This window comes from Fistularia commersonii, chromosome 5 (genome assembly GCF_037954325.1).
Source record: "Fistularia commersonii isolate RoL2024-O1a breed Wild chromosome 5, RoL_Fcom_v1.0, whole genome shotgun sequence".
NCBI classification, from domain to species: Eukaryota; Metazoa; Chordata; class Actinopteri; order Syngnathiformes; family Fistulariidae; genus Fistularia; species Fistularia commersonii.
In genome coordinates this window covers 4800001-4818010 of record NC_141288.1, presented here as the reverse complement: position 1 = coordinate 4818010, position 18010 = coordinate 4800001, and the positions used below count along the sequence as shown (strand labels likewise).

Genomic DNA, 18010 nt, shown 5'->3' with positions numbered 1-18010 from the left:
CACGCAATCATGCCAATAATTATTAAAAATCTAAATCATCCGGTGATTATCTGACATAATCTGGCCAGTGGGCTGCGGGCCGGATGCCAGCGCAGATACGATATTAAAGTAAATTTATTACAAATTAATTTTTTCTTGGCCGCTAAAAATCTCTGCTTTTAATAGCAAAAGACAGAAAGTTTTGATGCCAAGTCATTTATCAGATCTCAAGAGTTATTAAATCCAAAACTTTCTGCTCCCGAGCAGAAAACTGGTGATTGGAGGGGGCGGAGCTAATCGAGAGGCGGGATTTGACCAGCTGTCAATCACGGGGTCACCTGTCAATCACAGGGCTGCGTACAATTTAGAGCCTTCAATGGAAAAATGAATCAGCTTTTTTGGACAGACGGAGCAGAATCACGTTTTTAACTCCAACGAATCAATGGTGTTCACGATGGAATCTCTGCATCTGATTGGCTGAGTCCACCGTCTTGCTCCTGAGACTGAATTCTGATTGGTCAGAACCAAGTCTATGTAATTTTGCAGAAGGAATTAAGGTTTTTTGGGGCAAACGGTAGAGAAAGACCAAGGCCAGAGTTCAAACAAGGAAATACTTCCAAAAGTACACAAACTTTGGAAAAATACTACGAGAAATACTCTCTGATACGGCGTCGGGAGGCGGTCGTCTGCTCCACCGTCAATTTTCTCATGAGCGTCAGGTCATCAAAATGCCAAATGGATGCACATTTGCCAATATCAGCCCGTTTTTGGATTTCACATCTTACATTTGGGTCGAGGGGGGAGGCATATATCCATACATCTGTCTCCCTGCGCCTTTTTTTTTTTTTCGATTTGCTCCGAGTTCATGGAAATCATCCAGCTCCTTCTATCGCGCAACACACTGAAGATTATCTTTGGATCCGCAAGCGCGGCGTGCCAGTCAAATTTTTTCCTTTTTTTTTTTTTTTTTCTTTTTCGGAAATGCGTATTTAGAGACCTGCCAAAAAAGCTCCGAAGTGGCGCCAAGAAAGGCGAAAAAAAAAAAAAAAAAAAAACGTGAGCGGGAAAACACATAACGAGAGATATTACAGATAAGATAAGATGGAGGTTTGGCTTTTAAGAGGCCGGGCTTATTTTCAGGTGTTCGTCTGTGACGGACGGAATGGAAAATCAGACCTGCCGGTGTCGAGACGAATATCGATTCTATTACGCAAGAAAGCACGGGAAAGCTAAGGTGCAGCAAACAAAAGCGCCCCCCCCCCCCACACACACACACACACTGCACCTCATAGACCCTATTAGTAAGCACCATCCATTGGGGAGTGTGGAGGGGAAGGGGGGTTCACTCACAAAAAAAAAAAAAAAAAAAAAAAAACACCCTGACACCCCCTTACCATTCCTTATCAGCAGACACCACCAACCTCCCCGCACACACACGCGGACCATCAATGATGTCACGAGGCTAATCTCGTCGCGCCTCGGAACCCAATTAAAAAACAGAGATGTGCGGCTGCCAACATCAGGAATCTAATCACATTCCAGGAAAAGGCGCGTAATTTCCCTGGCTTTCTGCTCGGGACGAGATAGAGATGGAGAGCACGGGCGGCGGGGCTCGGGCGCAGCTCATCACACTCGGGCCCCCCGAGGAAGGCCCGGAGGGGTGCTAGGGTTGGGCTGGGTCTTCGCTTGAGTGTGTGTGTGTGTGTGTGTGTGTGTGTGTGTGTGTGTGTGGCAACGCGGGTCGTTTTTGAGAAGGAATGAAGTGGCTAAGGGGCTCAGAAAAGCAATACATATATATATATCTATATATGTATAAAGATATATATATGTATATATCTATATATATACTGCTCAAAAAAATAAAGGGAACACTTAAACAACACAATGTAACTCCAAGTCAATCTCACTTCTGTGAAATCATAGTGTCCACTCAGGAAGCAACACAGATTCATTTTGACTTGTTTTAAGGACATTACATCAAAGTTGGATCAGCCTGGAGTTTGTTTTTACACTTTAATTTTGAGTGTGATTCCTAATCCAGACCTCCATGGGTTGATACAATTGGTTTCCATTGATCATTTTTTGTGTGATTTTGTTGTCAGCACATTCAACTGTGTAAAGAGCAAAGTATTTCATAAGAATATTTCATTCATTTAGATCTAGGATGTGTTTTTTAAGTGTTCCCTTTATTTTTTTGAGCAGTGTATATAAAAGATGGTGTAACGCAGCATTAATCCCGTCTCGCACACACACCCCGGTGGCGCGACAGCGGGAACACAAACGGAGACAATCACTTGGTGGCCCACGTGGAGGTGATGAAGTGATGAAAGGGTTAATGGCCGCTTTTTAACCGATGAGCGTATAAATGTCAAATGCGTATACAAAGAATAAGCTAGTTATCCGCCTCCTGCTATGTCGCTTAATGGATGTTAGCTATAACCGTCATGTTTTCACCCGCAACTACTTCACACCCGGATCCTTGGAGGAAATAAAAGGGTCTACGTGATGTAGAAGAGCGAGGATAACAAGGATATTTACAAATCTACGTTATTTCGCTTTGTTTCTTCCGAAGGCGAGACGACCGGGAAGTGAATTTTAAAACGCTTGTTTTTTTGAATGGAGTTTGGTTTGACATTAGCCACCCTCGAACCCAAAAGTTCACAGAGCTGTCCGGCTTGAATTTCGTTTCAGGAACTAGCCTTCTCCTCCTCCAAGGGAACGTCGTAGAGTTGCATTCGCACATTCGACCAACGTGCATGAAACTCACTCAAAAGCAAATCTCCAAGAAGAAGGAGAGCGAAGTTGCTGCCGTATCCATGTTCTGCATAGCAGGATTAAAATCTATGGCCTATCAGATAGGTTTAGGTGTTTTTATTTTCTCCCTGCACTGCTTCACCGTTTGAAACACCCTAGCGTTAGCTCGCCCCATACTTATTTGGGTCAAAATGTTGAAACGCCTTTTTGGTGTAGCATGTCAGAAGAGCTGGGAGCTCTTCATCGGTCCATTTTCTTGTTGCTTCCGTCCATTGTGTCACAAGAAAACAGCCGACCAGTGACCACGGTAGTTTTTTTTTAAATGTAGTATCTGGTAATCACTGAAAACCAAGCGAATGAGCTCTTATGGTACCGTAAAAAAAGACCCTGACTCAGGGAAGGAGCTAAAATGGTTCTAGGAAGTGATGTCCCACGGTCTCTAGTTCCTGTGCTGTTTGAACGCACAAAGGAACGGGCTGGTTCCTGAAAAAGTTCTAGTAGCTGCAAAAAAGTTACTAAAGTGCTCAAGGGGCTATAGAGTCATTCAAAAAAGAAATTGCTGCTTTAAAAGTAAACTGTCACCTTTCAAAATTCAATTTACAGGGACCACAGTTTAGACGGACTACAACTCCGCGGTTCGTGCCGAGGCTGGCGGCCGCCACGAACACGTCTCACGTCTGACATCCATAGTTTCAAACCGTTACGGAATAGCGTGAGAAAAACCGAATCCAATCGCCGAAACGTCGGAAAATGCTAGCAGACCAAGCTAGCATCGCGAGCGCGGGTACGTCAGAGTCCCTCTGACCCGAATCAACCTGAACCTGGGCGGGGGGTCACTATGCAAAGGGGAAGGGGGTTGGAAAAAGATGGTCAGTTCATGACCTGGTCAGGAATGCAGCTGGTTTTTTGAGCGGAGAGCCACAGGGGCTTTACACCGCTGAGGAAACTCTACACCCCGAGTAAAAAGCCCTGTCAATCATCCCCAGGAGTCTGACTTGGGGGGGGGGGGGGGGGTCCCCCATGTCTTTCCCTGAGACGGAATGGAGTCGATGGAAGGAACGCTCTCGCGTCATTGCTTTTAACTCTTAAAAAGAAAAAAAAAAAAAATGCCCTGTTCTCCGTGTGACGGGCGCTGTGGGTCTAGGGTGGCGGCGGGTTCGGGGTGGTGTGTGTGTGTGTGTGTGTGTGTGTGTGGGGGGGGGTTGCTTGCTCCGTCATGCTGGGATGGGAGCAAACAAGGTTGACAGCTTCCTTCCTCACGGTAAACATTGCAGCGCCACTTAGACATGGGTCAGGGACAAGAACACTCCCCTTCCCCTCCAACGCCCCCCCCCCCCCCTCCCCGGCTCACCCGCTCACCCAAAGAAAGGGTTTCTCTGACTTGTAACCATCCTTTTTGTGGCGGGAGGGGGGGGGGGGGCGGGTGTTACTTCCCTGAGACTCGGCCACGTAGCAGGTCATGTGACTCCGCTGTCCGCTTTCATCTCCTCACAAACACACCCCATTCTTATGCCACACCACCAACACACACACACACACACACGGCACTTAGCCCTCTCAACCTGCTCTTAGCTCGCACTAAACAGTCTTTCAGAGACAAAAGTGCGTCAACAACCTGGGGGGGGGGGGGGTGGAGGGCGCGGCTGTTAGCGACCCCGACCGCACCTGAAACTTCAGGTAGGAAACACACGCAGCAGTGGCGGCCGGGCTGCAACGCACGGCGTTAACCTGGCCGTCTGGAGCGACGTGTGTGTGTGTGTGTGTGTGTGGGGGGGGGGGGTCGTGCCTTGCCCAAGGGCATTTTGGGATGCGAACCAACAACCTCCAGATCGGAATAGCACCTGCTCTACCGACCGAGACACAGCCGATCCCTCACGGATGGATTTAAATTGGAGATTTTCCTTTGCAGATACATGACGCCTACACACACTGGATCGGTGACAGCACATAACACGGCGGTGGTATTCAAACGCAACTTTATTTACAAAAAAAAAAAAAAAAGAAACCAGCATTGACAACAGCATAATAAGCATCTGGACCCGCTGCCAGATTGATCCAAACCACCGAGAACTCGTTTGTATTGTAAAATCAAAAAATTAAGTCCGTGTTTCAAAACCGTAAATGTCTTGAGGCCTGAAAAAAAAAAATCAAACACGCTTAAAAAAAAAATGCGTGGGGTGTCGACGCGACGAGACAAAAGAAGGTCAAGTTTTTCCCCTCATCAAACAAACGTGTCGGTAAAGTTTTCCTGGAAAGTGTTCGGCCTGAAATGCGAGCGGCGCTTCTGCGGCTTCTTGTCACACGTAGCAAGAGATGAGCCATAGAACATGCTAGCATGTAGCGCTCTCGCAGGTCATTTAAAAATTGTGGGTTTGAGCATTCTGTTTAGCATTAAAGTATTAAAAGCAATGTTTTAGTGTCAAAAGTAGGGGGTAATAGGCAGCAGTTCCATGAGTACAGTCCCAGGACCAGCTATGCTAACTACAACTAGCTGCTAACAAGGAGCTAACCATCCTGGTTAGCCATTAGAGGTTCATATCAGGTTATTTAGACAACAACTTAAAGCTAAATCAGAGTTTCGGGGCGAAAATATCTACAAACTTTCTCGCAGCGCAGAAAAAAAACAGCATTCGAATGCCACATTTGCAAAAACACAGAATTTCCACGCTAGCTTCTTTTGCGAATAGCTCCGATTTACTTTCGCGGTTGTTCGTTTGAAAACGGAATTAAAATCATCATTATTATTATTATTATTTTGAGTCTTCATCAGCTCGATTGTGGTCGCTAATCAGTCCATTTCCACGGCGACCAGCTGGCAGTCTGTAAAACCTTCCTCCGCAAAACGCGGCGGCTAAAATGCGTGGATCACCGGAAAATCTCATCGACTGTGTGGACGGACTTAATAATTAATTCCGGCATTGTGTTGAAAAACCGTCTTATTTTTTTCATTTGTTTATTTATCTCCCCCCACGCCCCGCACCGCTCCTCAGCCCACCGCTGATGTAGCGCAAACCTGACATCTGCGCGCTAAAATTAGCACCGGGTTCAGATTATTTAATCCGTCGCATCGACGCCAGAGTTTTTTTTTTTTTTTTCGCGGGGCGTTGCAGGCGATGTGGGGAATAAAATAATAAATAAAGGAGACTCGGGGGGGGAGAAACACGCCCACATTGGCAGAATTAAAAGCTATTATTAGTCGTTTAGTGACCTGATTTTTCCCTTTTTTGAAATGTAAAACTCGCCTACCGTCCTGTTCAAACTGGACAGTTTTGATAAATCTGACAAGCGATGGCGGCGGCGGCGTCTGACGCGGCGGCGGGCGCTCGGCGCAATCTGGTTTGGGGCGAGGGTTCGAATTAATTGCCGTTCTTTCATCTCGGCTTTCAGAACAATGCTCATTTATTTATGCCGAACATTACGGCTGGCATGTCAATTAATTATCAGCAAATTTGTTGGTAAAGATTGGGCCTCGTGTGGAACCCGATTGTATGTGTGTGTGTGTGTGTGTGTGTGTGTGTGTGTGTGTCCATTGAGTGACGTTGCCTCCGTGGGGAGCTGGGGATTGGACTACCGGTTCGAGATGAAGTTTTCACGTCCTAATTGAAGTTGGTCTTTTGAAGTAATTAAGATAAGGGTGTGGAGACAAAATAATTGGTATTATAACACAGTAATTAAGCCAAGCTGTTTTTTTTTTTTCTTTTTTTTTTCCTTTTCTTTTTTTTTTTTCTTCCACGCCTTGATTCAACAGCGCCGGTCTTTTTGTGGCAAACAATGCGAGTGTTCCTCGGCTGTTCGCGTTGACTCGGCACTTTGCTTTGTCGGTGAGTTTTGGGGTTCAAGGCCGACGGATGACGCCTCGTAATCCAGCCCAGATTAGAACTGCGTGCCGCCCCATGGGTTGCTAATCTCAACTATCAGAAACCAGGTTTTGTTGTGTTTCTTTAGCAAATAAACCCTTTAAATACATGAGAAAAAGTTTGGCTTGTGACCGTTTGTTCATTTCCTGACAACTTTTAGCCTTTTGTTTTTATTTCTCGGACGTTTTCTTGCGATTTGTAAAAGATTATTTAGTTTTCATTCAGGATGTTTTGAGACTCACTGTCAGTTTTTCTAATATTACAAATTTATTTTTACATGATTTTAATGCAGCAGACTTATTGATGATAGGAGTTTAATTTTTCTTCTTCAGTGATTTTTTGAGGTGATTTGGTTCCTTTTTATCGTCAAATTTTCTTTTGGATTTTCAATCAAATTTTAGTAGTAATTTTTTTTTTTTATAACTTTTTAAATTTCCTTATTAAATTTTTTTCCCTGGATTTTCCTGTTATTTTAAGATACATTTACAGAGTGTAACATAACATTCTGTTTTGCTTATACTAAAAATTGTGTGTGTTTTTCTGATTTTTTTCTGAAACATGCAAAGACAGTCAGTGTACACTGGAAGCATACACACACACACACACACACACACCACACATGCACACACACACGCACACACATACACAAACACTATATATGATAATAAACTTTGATATATTGATAGTTATTTAGTTTATTTATGGTTTTATCTAGTCATTAAGTTATTATGTATTTATATATTTTATCTATTAATGTATTTATTAGATGAGCCGCTATTGACCTTTGACCTTTGTCAACTTATTTTAATAAAATTGTTTTTTTTTAATTTATTTTGGAGAAAGTTAATGCAGAATTCACGAAACTTAACACAACGGATGGATGAAGGTAGAGGTAACCCTCTTCACTGGACAGGAGCTGTACTCTTTCAGCTGATGGAACACACACACACACACACATACACACACTCACACACAGTTTACCGTGTGTGTCCACTGGAGATGATACCTTAACGCATCATCCAATTTCTGAAGACACTAATCTCACAAGGTGTTTCTCACTCTCACACAGAACCCCGGAGATGTCTCACACACACACACACACACACACACACACACAAACACACGCAGGCACACACACATTGTCAATGAGCACATACATTTGCAGGATTATAAAGAAATCAGAGGCAAACATGAACAAAAGAAACGTCTTGAATGCTGGACGTGTCTGTGTTTGTGTTTATGTGTGTGTAACACGTGCACATGCGTGTGTGTGCGCGCACGCTTGATTTTAGTGCTGGCATAACGTCAACCGGCAAGCCTAATCCTTGCAGCCCCCCCCCTCCCCCCGCCTCCTCCCCACAAAGCTTGGCCACAACTAAAACAGGTAATACACACTGTCTCCTGCTGAGGACACAAACTGCATCCAAAACCAGACTCATTGTGTGTGTGTGTGTGTGTGTGTGTGTGTGTGTGTGTGTGTTCTGGGTGCTCACAGCTATTTTGGAGAGGGTTGCTGTGGCTAAATAAGAGGGAACATGTCTCAACAATGCAGGTGCCACCAACAGTTTTGGTTGCTGTCCAATTCGGTGGCGGTTCTCCTGTGTGTGAATGTGTGTGTGTGTGTGTGTGTGTAGGATATGTGCACGCCTGTATGTGTGTATGTGCGTGAGTGTGTGTGACACGACCTAGCTGTGGTTAAAAGCAAGAGTTGCCAATGGAGTTAATAATTGGTTCATGAGCAGCATCTTCCCCTGGTGGTTTGACATCCCTCTGCTCTGCTTCTTGACTCTACGTGCGCCATTGTCGTGTGTGTGTCTGTGTATATGTGTGTGTGTGTGTGTGTGTGCGTGCGTTAAACACCTGAACGTTGGTTTTTGGAGCCACAAGGAGTTTCTGTTTCTCTTTGATTTTTTTTCTTCTTCTTGCATTTCTTTGTTGACTTTTATTCGACAGAAAGCAGAAGGACCCCGTTGATATTTGCAAAATTAACTTTTCAGTTTCTGACGCGCCGGTTGGTTTTGATCCGACTTTCTGTGTGCGTGCGTGTATGTGTGTGTGTGGGGGGGTGGCTTTTGTTTAAAAGCGACATGAAAACCGATGAAATATATATATTTTTTTCAAGGAAACAAATCCTTGTAAGATCAGACTTAGGGTGGCCAGGTGGTGCTGAGGAGGAGGATGAGGAAGGGAAGAGGAGGGATAGAAGGAAGAGAGAAAGGAGGTGGAGTAGAAAGTGGTGGAGGAAGAGGAGGAGAAGGGAAGAGAACGAGGAGGAAAACAGAGGGAAGATGGAGGAGGAGAAGGGTGAGGAGGCGGAGGAAGCCTTGTAAAGCCCAATTTATCTTGTATTCCTAGGTTCCCTCTATGTCCTAGGTTCCCTCCATGACTGCGTTTCCCCCACGTCCTAGATTCCATCAATGTACTGGGTTCCCTCCATGTCCTAGGTTCCATTCATGTATCGAGTTCCATTCATGCCTTGGATTTCCTCCATGTCTTGGGTTCCCTCCATGTCCTGGGTTCCCTCTATTTCCTAGGTTCCCTCCATGTCCTGGGTTCCATTCATGTCATGTGTTCCATCCATATACTTGGTTCCCACCATGTTCTAGGTTCCATCCTTGTACTGGGTTCCCTCTATGCCTTGGATTTCCTCCATGTCTTGGGTTCCCTCTATGTCCTAGGTTTCCTCCATCTCCCAGGTTCCTTCCATGTCCTGGGATCTCTGCAGATCTTCAGTCCACAAATGGTCAATAGGTCCTTTGGAGTCTAAATAGTCCGTAGACGATTGACACCTGCCCTGTGATTGACAGGTGGCTGGTTCAGGTTAAACCCCGCCTCTCCCTCCAATGTGACCCTGCGAGCAGTAGAAGAAGTATTGAAGCAGTAATATTAGTAGTAGTTGTAGTAGTATTGATATTGCTCACCTTGGATGTCAACAGTTACCAGATGATCACCTGTCAATCATCCTTCAAGGGCAAAAAATGGCTGCAAGACGAAAACAAGAGCGTTGGAGCGGACTAGATGAGGCGTCCCCGCGCCGCCGGTGTTATGTTCTGTCTGCGCGGCGTCCAACACAAATCGGCGCAGTTGACGCTGCAAACAGTGAAATTGCTGCCGCCACATTCCTGAGCGCCGTTCCAGCTCTGCGGGCCGGCGTGTTTGCCCCCGGCTTTAATTGCACCAAACAAACAAACAAACGCCAACAAACAAGCCGCCGCGGTCGAGTTGAGCGACGAATGTTTTCCTTTTTTTTTTTGTTTTTTTTTTTTGGTCTGGATCCCTTAACAAAAATTGTGTCCGCCGTCGCGTGGCAAGGTATGCACTTCCTTCTACCATTGCCGACTCGACCAATCGGAGCGGCCCCGGAGGCAAGTGGATCCCCAGGTTTGGATCGCAGCCTGGGTTTTGATAATCAGATAATTAAAAAAGTCATGATTGACTTAACAAGATTGGAAGCTGTCGTTGAACTGATTTCTGGCGAGTGCTGTTCGTCAAAGGTTACTGGAGGTTGTATTGGTCACATGACCGCTGCCTCGGGTCAAAATCAATTAATTTAACAAAAATACATGAAAAGGAAGAAATGCATGAAAGATAAAAACATAATAATAATAATAATAATGATAATAAACACTGTTTCCTGTCTGAGGACTAAAACGTATATGAATATCAAAAACATATTAAATACATCATTCAATTAAATTGTAAAATTCCAAATTTAATTACCATACACTGACTATTGTCAAAAGAAAAAAAAAAGAAATAAACACAAAATAACAAATAAATAAAATACAATTTTATGATTATAATAATGTGAAATATTTTCAAAAAATGCACTCTAAAAGTTGATGCTATTTTTATACAATCAAGTCATTATGACTGTTGTTATTATTATCATTGGTTTCAATCACAGGGCCACATATATATGCAAACACTCACTCACTCATTCACACATGATATAGCCATTCAGAGACATTACTACAATAATAATATTATTAATCATGTTTTGTTTTTTTTTAAATTTACCCCACTTTTACATCATTTTTACAAATTTCAACATTATCTTATTTATTCACACAGCTTCCTTTTCAAAATGTCCTCAAAACGGCGCCTGGTTGATTTCCCAGGAAGCGGGCGGAGCCTTTTCTCAGCCATTTGAAAAACACAGAGAAATCAAAACGAACCGTCCAAAGAGCTTCCGCAGTTACTAACCGGAGGTCGCAAAAGGTCGGAATCAGGCAGAGGTAACAGGCAGTTATTTCCCCCGCCCTGCTTTTTCCCCCCTGAAAGGTGCGACACGTTGGAATGTAATGACTTGGATTGTTGAACTGAAACCGGTCGGCGGCGGCGGCGGCGTTGTGGATGGAAGCCGAGAGAGAAAAGGGTCACGCTGGCAGAGGGTTCCTTATCCAAATTAATACGCAGACTTTTCTTTTTCCTCCCTCTCTCTCTCTCTCTCTCTCTCTATTTCTTTCATCCACGGCCTCACGGAGTAAAATGGACCGTTCCGACGCACAATGGCGCCCTCTCAGCCGCTCTCCCGACGAAAAAAAAAAAAAAAAAAAAGAAAAAAAAAATACACACTCCAGACGGTTTCTTCATTTCTATCTCTTCCTCTATTCCCCCCTGGCACTGGCAACCTTTTTTTTTTTTTTTTTTTTTCTTTAAAAAAAAAAAAAAAAAAATCTAATGGCTCATTGACATTCGCCAAAAAAAAAAAAAAAAAAAAAAAAAAATCAGAGAACGAGAGAGAGAGAGAGAGAGAGAGAGAGAGAGAGAGAGAGAGAACCCTCTCCTGGTCACCGGGGAGCTCATTCTTAGTTGCACACAAAAAACGTCCGTCACGGATTTCCGTCCCCTCCCCGTCCGCTGGTGAATTAGCGGTGTGATTACACTGAGCTGCCGGGGTTAAAGCCACCAGTTCGGATTATAACGGGCGGGGGATGGATGGGGGAGGTGTCGGTCGACGGCTCCGATTGGAGGAGGCGGCGGAGGATGGTGTCGCGCGCAGCTAGCGGGCTAACTAGCCGCAGAGGCGCGGGAAAAGGCCAGCCAGATGGCAACGGTGCCAGCGAGCGGCGCCGACGACGACGGGGTTGGTATTTTGGGCGGCCGTGGTGGGGATGGGGCGGTGCTATCGGTGCGTTTCGGAAGGATGAACAACTGGCGCCTTCGCCGCATATCCTGTCGTCTGGTTTCCAGCCGCGACGCCGCTCTAATCGGCTGCCGCGGCTCCGATTGGTTGGTTCATCGCAGGCTCCTTTGCTCCGATTGGTCGCTGGTGGAGCCGGTTGTCTATTATTCTTTTCTTGCAATGTAATTTTTACTTATTTTTAGCAATCTATACTACTTTTTTGCTTGATTTTTGTCTGATCTGTTTTTTTCTGAAATCATTTATATCTAATTTGTTAAAGTCTGCCTTTTTTTTTTTTTTTTGCTCAATTTCACATTATTTTCTGACGTAATTAACTTCTTATTCTTAAATTCTATTTTTTTTCAACTCATTTCACATTCTTGTCTGACTGTCTTCTGATTTAGAGTATTTCTTATTTTTTAAACTGCCTTTTTTGCTTAATTTCAGACATTTTCTGATTTTGTTTGTTTCTTATTCTTTAAAATCTGTTTTCTTATCCGCTTAATTTCAGACTCTTTTCTGATGACTTTTTTTTCTGATTCAATTTATTTCTTATTCTTTACATTGTTTTCTTTTTTCTTGATTTCAGATTAGTTTCTGATTTTTTTTTTTCTCTGATTTGAGTTGTATTTTTTTATTTCATTTTGACGGGATCCAAGTTATATAGACGCTATCATCGCGTTTACGTAAAAAAAAGAGACACAATACCGAGGACCGCTGCGGCGTTTGGCCGGACCGTCGGGAAGAGCGACTACCGACGGAAAGCACGGAGCCTCAGACGGCGCCTGGGGGGACTATTTTTACGTGCGGCGGCGTTGATGGATTTTTAAGTATCGCGTGAGCCGACGGATGGACGGTTTTCGCGGCGATGGAACCAACTGAGGTTCTGGTGGAAAGAAAAGTTAATTGCAGGTTTGTGATGGATGAGGGTAACCTCTGAGTAACACACACGGACACACAAACACACACACATCCATCATCTAACCTCCATTTTCATCGTGCAGAAGCGGCTCCTCCTCCTCCTTCGCTGACTCTTTTCCAGCAGGTTCCCCTGTCGAGTCGACCGGGTCGGTAACCTTTGACCCCGGGGGGCCTCCAGACTCATTGCACTTTGGCCTTGAACTGTTTTTTTTTTTTCTTTTTAATTTTATCCTCCTGAGAAAAAAAAGAGAAAGACTTTGTTGAGACTTTTAAAGTTAATCTGAACTTAAATATATTTTTTACAAACATTTAGAAATGTCGTCTTTATTTACAAGAAAAGATGCGTCCCCTTTATGGGGATATTTAAGTTAATATAGTAAAGGTACATATTCTTACTCATTTCTTTGCATTTTTTTTCAGAAGCTCTTAGTTTTTGTTCTTTACTCCTTGCAGATTTTCATTTGACTTGTTTTGAGGTTTGTTTTCAAGTAATTGTATTATCTGATCGATTATTTTCCCGCTGATATTCCCATTTCATGTTATTCTCTGACCTCACACTTGGTTATGGGATTAATTCTAATTTATTTGTTCCTTTTTTAAATCTCGATTCTTCTTGATGTCTGGTTTTGATTTTTTTTTCTTTCCCTGTTAACTATTACGACATTTCCAAATTTTTTTCCCCACCCAGAACACCATCTGTGAGCGATTTGGGGAATTTCAGAGACAGTAATCTCGGGAATTTACCAAAAATAATTCCAACAATAAACCGATGGCATGAATCTCTGTCGCAACATTCTTGTCATCCTCACCGAAGGCCCTCAGCCCTGACATTTAAACTTATAATTAACTTATAATAATTAAGTTATAATTAACGTTATGATGCTGTTACGACACCGTTAATTCCCTATGTTGATAAAATTGTGTAGGAGTTGAGTGTGTGTTTGTGTGTGTGTATAGATACACGCCGTGCACCAGCTCAAACAGCTCTGAACCATCTCGATAACTTCTATTTTGACATAAACTCCTGTGAAAAAAAAAAAAACTAATGAAAACACACAAACAAATAGAGATTGGATGAAAAGTGACTGAAACCAAATTAATTTGAAGAAAACTGAAACCCAAGTCACCCTGAAATGACGAAAGTCGGAAAAACTACCGGGGAAATTGAGAAGAAATCCCCCGTGTGACTGTAATAGACAATAAAATAAATACTGTAATTTCCAGACTATTAAGCACACCTGAATAAAAACGGCTACAAAAAAATATATGTGTACCTATATATAGGTCTCACTTGTCTTTCAGCCGCAGATGTCCACCTTGCTACACAGAATTTTTTTTTTTAACTTTTAATTGAATACATACCAGTAACTACCACAAATCCTTTTTTTTTTCCTCAAACAGTTCCTGTAACACGGCTGATGAAAAAGATTAACAATAAATAACGCAAAGAAAAGTTCATCCATCCATTTTCCATCTCCGCTTTGTCCTACTCCAGCTGATCGCTATCTTCGTCTTTTCCAAAAAGACGCGCTAAAACCATTAAAATAGTCTTCGTCAGTGTCGGAATTGAACATTCACGTTAATTTCATTGGTCCGATGTGACCAGGCTAAATGTTTTGATGGCATGAAGCTCTTTATCCCCCCAAAAAATCCATAAATTAGCCGCATCATCGTTTAAACGCGTGAAAAAATCAGCGGCTTATAATCTGGAAATTACAGTAAATAAATGGAGGATGAGTTCTCCTTAATTGGCCAGAAGTGAGAATGAACACTTTTTTTATGTGTATAAAGGAGAGAGTGAATGGTCGTATGTCTCCATAAGACGTGAATTATTTAATCCTTATTCAACATGGTCCGCTAAGCAACTACAAACGGCAGGACATTTCTTGTATTTAAAAATATAAAGACTGGAAATATAAAAAAATATAAAAAAGACTGGTCGTATGTCTCTATATAAGGCCGACGCGTGGGAAAAAGTGCAAATTCCATTATTGGAATTGAACCAGGGACTTTTCATCTCCGAGGCGGAAGCCCGTATTTTTTAAATATTAGATTTTTTTTTTTTTAGAAAAAAAATAAAACCAGGATTCTCAAGATCGTCCTTCCGCCTCGCCACCATGTGACCTGCGGAAGTGGAAGCTCTCCGCAAAAGCGGGGATAGACGGAGATAAAAAAACATCGGGTGTAAAAAGCGGAGAAAGAGGAGGAGGAGGAGCCCAAACAGCCAAAGCGGCAAAAAAAAAAAAGAAAAAAAAAGAAAAAAAAAGAAAGAAAATCATCCTTTCAGCATCAAGGGCAGTGGCGATTATTAACCCCCCCCCACCACCACCTCCCCACCCTACTTAAGTCTGCAGAAGCACAATAAAGATAGAGAATTATGACTGAGATGTATTTCCGACTATCGGGCGTTCATTACCTTGCGCAATTTGATTTTTTTTTTTTTTTTTTTTTTTTTTGTGAAATCTAAGCAGAATTTTTAATGGCGCCGCTCGCTGCTCAATAACGGCGCCGATAAGAGGCGAGAGGGTGGGAGAATGGGAGTGCAATGGCCTGTGTAAATCTGTGACTGAAGACACTGTGGTTATCGCCGCTCTCCCGCCGCCATCCCATCCTCCCTCCCTCCCCCCTCTCATCCTTTTACCCTCTCTACACCCCTCCGTCACCTCCGTCAGGTCTTCGCTCCGACCTCCTCCTCCTTTTCCGCGTCCTTCTCGTGAAAAAGCCAAATTAAAACATGGCGGAAACAGAAAAATATCTGCAGGATTGACTGTTGATATTAAAAGAAATGACACGGTTAGCGCTCCCGCCTCACCGTGAGAAGGGTCGAAGGTTCGATTCGCCTTTTTCGGGCGGCGTCTCCGTGTTCTCCTCGTATCTGCGTAGGTTTACTCCGTGTTTTTCGGGTTCCTCCCAAAGTCCAGGAACACGCAGGAGGTTCATTGGAGACCCTACATGGTCCGGAAGTGTGAATGAGAGGGTGAATGGTTGTACTTTGTACGGCAAATCAAACAATCATTAACGCATTGATTATATTCAAAGACAAACCATTTGCAATTTGAGCATAATCAGTGTGTAATAGTGATGTCTGAAAAATAAATACTAATAATAAATAATATATATATAATAATATAACATAATTGATAAATAATTACATTTAATTATTTTAATAATAGGGAATCTCAAAATCTTTGTCCTTAAGACCTTAAAACACTTTATAGCCTTGACTTTAACACTTTATACTTTTATTGTTTTTTTCTTATTCCCCCCCTTTTTTTTTTTTTTTTTACTCTTGATAAAATTTCCTACTATTATTTATTATTCATACATTTTACTTGAAACTCTGGTACAACAATTTTCTTCGGGATAAATAAAGTTGTTCTTATTCTTATTCTTATTCTTATTCTTAAATTGATTGATAATATAATATAATTTTCCTTTTGTTGAAGTGTTTAAAAAACAAATAAATAAATGAATAAATAATGAATAAAATAAATAAATGAATAAATAGATTAATAAAAGTCTTAGAGTAGGGTGAAATAGTGTGAAATTAACACCAGTGAGTGAGATATTGAGGACTTATTCAGTGGAAATCAGCGATTGGATGCTAAAAAAGACAAATGAAATATTCTGAAAACTAAAAAAAAAATAAAATAAAACTACATGGAGGAATCTAGGCGGTGCTGTCCCGCGCCCGCTTCCCCCGTCTCCGCCCCCTCGGGAATCGATCAGACGAATTCAAACACACTTTTATCTCGTCTGCAGAGTTTCCGTTTCTTCCTCTCCGGACCCGCTCCCCTTTTTTTTTTTTTTTTTTCCCCAGAAATAAAACCAGATAAAAAGCCTTCATTAGAAAGGTCAGCATTTGTGTGTGTGTGTTGTTGTTGTCATTGCGGAGGCGCAGGTGTATCAGCTCACATCAGCAGACCCCTTTCATTACACCCCTATACTAATAATGTTAAAAAACACACAACTGTGGCAGAGATAAGCACACACACACACACACACATGCGGTTTTTAAAAGCGGATGCATTATTTAACGCGGGGCGGCTAATGGCCCGGATTGTCCTGTAACAATTGAATAACATCGGCAGATAACGGCGAGCCTTTGCTCCCCGGCCCCTTTTAAAGGATGGCCCTGTGAAACCGTAGATAGCGGCCGGTGAAGGAGAAGGAGGAGGAGGAAGAGGAGGCTACAAAACATGTCTCCCAACCCCCCCCCCCCACCCCCCAACCCCCAACTTCGACGGCAGAAGGAAAAAAAGAAGAGGATACGGGAGCGGGAATCAATAAGACGCTGGTCAGTATTAATCTGGCATCAATATGGCCGCTATCTTTTACTTTTCATGGTAATGGCTCCGGTGATCTGCTAAAGTGCCTCTCAAGTGCTTAGAGGGCTGCCGATAGCATCTTATCGGGGGCCGGGGGAGAGCGAGCCGGCTGGGTTGGGGGGTGGGGGGGGAGGTGGTGGTGGTGGTGGTGAGGGGCTGACGGTGTCCTGGGCCACGGACCCGTAGGAGTTGTTTTATCTGACCCTTTACTTCAGGGGGTTTTTATAACTTCTCATTAAAAACGATTATTAAAGGTGTTCAAGTACTTTTTTTTTTTTTTTTCTCCCGAGTGAGTCGGACCGGAAGGGACCGGAGCTGGACAGGATCTGGAGCAGATGGGTCTGGATGGATAAATGAGAAGGTCTGGAGGGACCGGATGGGACTGGATCTGGGCAGGACCGGGACTGGACGGGTCTGGACGGGACCGGATCTGGATCAGATGAGATGGGAAGGGACTGGATGGGACAAGATCTGGACAGGATGGGACTTTTTGGAACTGGTTGAGATAGGAAGGGACTGGATGGGACAGGATCAGGACAGGATCTGTACCAGATGGGACTGCGTGGGACCAGATGGGCCAGAAAGGGACTGGTTGGGACAAGAAGGGGCTGGATGGAACATGATTTGGGCAGGATCTGTATCCTGTGGGGAAATTTGTTCTCTGCAATGAACCGATAATGGATGGACCGTGAGCAGTAGGCTGCCGTCCACCAGCGAGCAGTTAGGGGTTCATTGTCTTGCTCAGTAACACTGCGACACACAAGGAGAAGCCGGGAATCAAACCAGGAATGTTTGGTTCCAAAGATGATTGCTCTACCTAATGTGCTATGCTGCCCCCAAATGACCCCAAATGGGAGTCCTTGGAGTCCCAAGGACCTACATTTGGAACAGGAAGGGATTGGAAGGGATTGGAACGGGACCAGATGGGACTGGATGGTACTGGATGGTAAAAGAAGGGACTAGTTGGGACAGGATTTGGACCTGATGGGACTTGTTGGGACTGGATGGGACAGGAAGGGACTGCAAGGGACAAGAACTGCACC

At 43.5% G+C, this 18010-nt stretch overlaps 1 long non-coding RNA gene across 1 annotated transcript in view; it reads right to left on the bottom strand.

Annotated features, from left to right (window-relative positions):
• Positions 1 to 8852: 8852 nt before the first annotated feature.
• LOC147233915 (uncharacterized) overlaps positions 8853 to 18010 on the bottom strand; it is a 13548-nt gene continuing 4390 nt past the window's right edge. The window contains exons 2-4 of the long non-coding RNA XR_015106097.1: positions 15452 to 15587; positions 12704 to 12873; positions 8853 to 9441 (exon numbers count right to left, since the gene is read on the bottom strand). This is a non-coding gene — a long non-coding RNA (uncharacterized LOC147233915). The remainder of the gene's footprint in view (positions 9442 to 12703; positions 12874 to 15451; positions 15588 to 18010) is intronic.